Genomic DNA, 5,206 nt, shown 5'->3' with positions numbered 1-5,206 from the left:
TTTTTTTCAGAACCAGGGATTGAACTCAGGGGCTTGTGCTTGCCAGGCAAACACTTATTCTACTGAGACATCTCCCTTGTCCCAGGGCTCTTATGGGACCAAGAAGGGAGTATTCCTTTACAGAGCTCTCTCGCTGGGTGGTGCATTCACATTCTATGAAAAAATGATCATTTCTGCAAGGCCCAGTGATGAAGATGTCACCAAGCACTGTCCACACTTCTCCTTGTCCAGGGCCCAGCTTGGTCATGCTCTGAGGCAGCCTTGGATGGCTGAAGACATTTGTTGTTTAACTGGTATTGCTTTCTCTAGAGTTTGGGACTTTTGTCCTTAGCAGCTTTTTTTTAAAATACCACCTACCTTCTTTACCTCTGACCCCACTTTGTGGGCCTGTGTCCTAACTGCCTATGCCTGATTTATCACCCATCTCAGTATGACCTGTCCTCTACTGCTACCAGAGGACTGATCTAAAGAGGAAATATGATCAATGCACTCCCCTGAGGAAAACCCTTCAGTAGCCTCGCAGCTTGCCCTCGAACGCTTTTGGTTATGTATCTTCCATAGTGATACCTGAGTTTATGAACTTCATTTGTCTCATGATTTAGGGTAGATGGCTGCATTTGTTTTTGTGGCGGGAAGATGGTAATGAGTATGGTTGTCACCTGATATGGAATTTGCAAACAAAAACAAAATTTTGCCAAATTTTGTTGGCAAAAAAGATTTGTTATCAAACTGAAGGACTGGTGAACCAAGGTATTTCTTCTGGATGCAGTTATAAATTATCACAAATTTAGCGAATTAAATAATTTTATTCTTCTGCAGGTATCAGTATGCTTGCATTACTTCTGGAGATTCATCAAGTTCTTGCTTTTTCCTTTAGTAGAAGTTGCTTGAATTTCTGAACTCACATTCCTTTCTTCAAAGTGGTGAGTCTAACCTCAGTTTCCCTCATCACAACGCTGTCTCTGACTCTGGTCCTTTTACCATCCATGTGTAAGAACACTTGTGAATACAGCGTGCTCACCCTGTTAATTAAGGATGATCTCTCCATCTTGAGATCCTTAACATGTTCACACCTGCAAAGCTCTTTTGGCTGTGTAAATAGCATCCATCTATGTCCTGTAAGTACACCACGGGCATGCTTGAAGCACCTTGGTTTGGTCTAGCTTACCTAATCCTTTCTTCAACTCTTGGCACGCTCACTGTCAGTCCCAGTGTGTCTCAATCACTGGCCTTTGCATGTGTCATTTGCAATGTGTTGCTATGTCATTTTAGTCCTTCAGCACTAGCCTTAGACTTAGTCATGCTTATTCCTATTATCAACACACTGATTTGTAACTACTTCATCTTTCTGACTCTTTTATGAGCTTTTAAGCATCCTGGCATAGAGCACTATGATTTTCCTCGGATTTATGCCTCTTGCTAAACACAGTATCTAAAATCTAGTAGGTATTCAGTGATAAATTCGATTGGGTCAAAACATGGATAAACACCTGAGTGAGTAACGTTGTATCAGCCAACTTACTTCTTCATCATTGTTCAAGATAAGAAATTGCTCCGTTTGGCTGTTCAGACAGAGGCGACCACCACATCCCTGATAGTGCAGCACATCTGGGCAGCCACGTGCAAGGAGTCGGTTGCCTTCCGCATCCACAGGTCCCTCCCCAGCTGCACTCTTAACCACCATAACCACAAAAGTGGGGAAACAAAAGAATGGGTGAGGCAGGGAGAGACTTTTCCAGGCATCATTTCTCTCCACTTATTTCATTTGTTGATGCATCTAGTTTTAGATCCACACTGAAATCTACCTTAACTTCTGCATTTTAATGGCTTGTGGCATTTGTCTGAAGCTTGAAGTGATGCAGCTGTTCAGACAAAAAAAGTCAAGTGTAAAGCCTGGTGAGCCGAAGGAGTACGTTAATACTCCTAAGATACTGGTAACAGCCAAGCGTAGAACAAACAACAGGCAAAGCCCATGAAGTGTGAAAATAATTTAAACGTTGAATTCTGCTGAGACCCTTGAGCCAATCTAGAGGTTTCTTCAACTGTAATTTATTAGAGCTATTTTTTTTTCTTCTAGGTGAAGATTTTTAAGCAAGAAAGGCAACAGAACTTGTTAGATACTGAAAAGGATGTTTTTAAGAAACAAATTTTCATTCAGTGTTAACTGCACTAAGCAACAGACACAGAACAACCAGAAAGCAGTTTGATGTCGAATTTATCAAATCCCTTATGTTAGGCTGAAATATTATTTTCAGAGCCTATGGAATCATTAGCTTAATTAAAATTAAGCTAATACATCATGAGACTGGAACACATGTTGTAAAATCCATTTTTATACAATAATAAACGTTCATGCATACAAATGTGAAGCTGCCAATGCAAATTCAAGCGATCTTATTTTTTTAAACAAAAAATATTTTGAGAGGTGCCCAGGGAGATAGCTCAGTAGAGTAAGCACTTGCCTATCAAGCATAGGGTCCTGAGTTCGATCCTGGTACCACCAAAAAAAAAAAAAAAAGAATTGTGAAATGATAATAGAATGTGAACCATTGTCACATTGTCACATTGTCACATTCCATGGTGAACTATCTAAAATGTTCCATTAAACTTAAGAATAAAAAAAAAAAAGAAATTTTTCTCTCATAATATTTAACATTGTTCTAGAAATGCTGGGAAAGGTAGACAAGAAAATAAAGTAGTAAACTTATTGAATAGAAGAATACTGAATGGAAGGAAACCAAATTGTTACTGTTAAAATGAGTGTATATTTGGGAATTCAAAGGGACCAAGTAAAATAATAAAAGACATAAATTTCATTAAGGTCTTGTTTTACAGTTGTTCCATATATTATTTCTTCAAACTTTCATCATGTGTCACCAAACTGAAGAAGCATAGATGACTGAAATGGAGGAGGTGTGCTGCTGCTCTCTAATCCCACACCTGAGAAGCAATCATATTTAATAACTCATGTGCATTCTCCCAGAAGCCTGCCAGAACACACTGTACTATAGTGGATATCATAAGGAGAGACAGATGTTCAAGAATAGCCTGCACAATTACAGAGACAAAATCAGAAAAGTTCAAATATATTATATTAGTGCCTTTCAATTATGATGTATCAGGAATTGAGCACCCTATAGCATAGAATAGAAAATCGGTAGGAACAAAGCCAACTAATTACAAAAATTTCTAATTAGTGAGGAAAAACTGAATTGTTTAATAAACCTGGGTAATATGACTCGTGATTCTTAAAGAAGAAAATTATCTGATTTCTTCTTGCAAAATAAGTCCCACACAAGACATAGATATATTTTTTAAATTAAAAACAAATATACTAACAGAGATGAGTGAATCAGCTTATATTCTTTGGATGTGGAAGGCATTTCAAAATAAGACAAGGAACACAGAGCCATAAGAGAAAGGAATTGCTACATTACATAAAATTTAGAATATTGATAATTTTTATTGAAGTTTAATATATTTGGAACAAAAATAAACTTTAAAAATATATTAACATCATGACAGAAAAAAAGGCTAATATCTTGAACACCTGTAGCATGAGGTTTACGATGGTGCCCATCTGTAATCCCAATACTCTAAGGGCTAAAGCAGGAGAGTAGCAAGTTTGAGCCACTTGGCAATTTAGCAAGACCTTGCCTCAAAATAAAAATTTCAGAAAAGAGTGGGGTTGTAGCTCAAGGTGAAGACCTTTAGCTCAATCCCCAGTACAAACAAAGAAGCAAACAAACAAATACCTTACAAGATGAAGAGTCCAAGAGAGTAATGAAGAAAGCACATTAACTGCAGGATCAAAGAAAAAAAAAATTTAGAAATCAATAAATATCCTCAAACTCATTCAGAACCAAAAATGCAAATAAAATGAAAGCGATGAATGTTTTTCCATTTAAATTGCTAATGAAACTAAGGGGAAGTGAACTGATTTCCACAGGGCGCAGCTGGAAATGCCTCTGCTCCCCGAGTTTCTGTCTTTCTCTAGGCCAGCTTAATTTGTGATTTTAATAACAAGGACACAAGAAAGAAAGAAAAAACTTCAAGCATGGCCCTCCCATCATTCCACCTTCTTTTATTGGTCAAGCAGTTCATTTCACCAAATCTAGAACCACAAAGTAAAGAAATATACTCCCTCGTGTGAGGAAACTTCAGATCACAGATAGTGCGGTGGGTAAGGGAGGAGGCCGACAGCTGAGCTGTTAATACAGCTTACACAGGCAGACTGAGGACATCGTGGGCCACATTTCACACAAATATTGCCCCCATGGGAGTGGGCTGCTGCTGTCTCACTGCAGTCACAGTTCCTCTCCTTGGAAGCCTTGGAGTGAGAAAATGATCAGACCATGGAAGGATTTGAGTATTCATGGGTTTCTTCATCTAATAGCAAAAACTGTAACCATTTCTTCCAGAAAATGTTGAATTTAAAACTCCCTCTTATTCTAATCACAATATACAAATTTCCTTTCTGCCTCATTGATCCAGTTGAAAGATGCACATCCCTAAACCAACAATGATCACCAAGAGAATGTCATGCACTGATTGATCTGGGAATGGCTCACCCTCTGTGGGACTGAGGACAAGTGGAGGGACAAAGAGAAGGAAAATAAAGGATATTGGAAGGGCAAAGCCAAGGTCTATAATTGCAATTTTTTTGAATTAGACAGACAGAAAGAATATAAGAATGAGTGTCTACTGTTTTTAAAAGTCAAGAATAAAAATGTTTCAAATAATTTTCAGTAGATATAGTGGACATAATGAGAGAGTAGGTAGATACACAAAAGTAGGAGATTTTTGTTTATTTTTGTCTTTTTCATTTGGGGAATAGAAGGAGGGAGGGACTGTGTATGTATGTATTGATATATAATAATTAAAATAATAAAATATTTTTCAATATAGTTCTTAATTCAAACTAACATTTCCATTTTATGTGAAAACTAGAAACAATAATCTTTTATTTTTATTTAATCAAATAACATTTATTTGATTAAATAAAGAGCACTTATTGTTCAGAGTCACAATCTAATTTTTCTTTATGATACAAAGAGAATAGTGTGTTCTAAGTATTTTCTATCCTCCTAGCTTTTATTTTTATTTTTTTTTTTACAGTTTCAAAAACATTTTTTTTCTTATTTATCCTCCTAACTTTTAATTAACCACTAAATTTCATCACATTTCACTGACCCCCTCTAATGTA

This window comes from Octodon degus, unplaced genomic scaffold (genome assembly GCF_000260255.1).
Source record: "Octodon degus isolate 3935 unplaced genomic scaffold, OctDeg1.0 scaffold00002, whole genome shotgun sequence".
NCBI classification, from domain to species: domain Eukaryota; kingdom Metazoa; phylum Chordata; class Mammalia; order Rodentia; family Octodontidae; genus Octodon; species Octodon degus.
The sequence above is the reverse complement of the archived record's forward strand: the minus strand, read 5'-3'. Positions refer to the sequence as shown.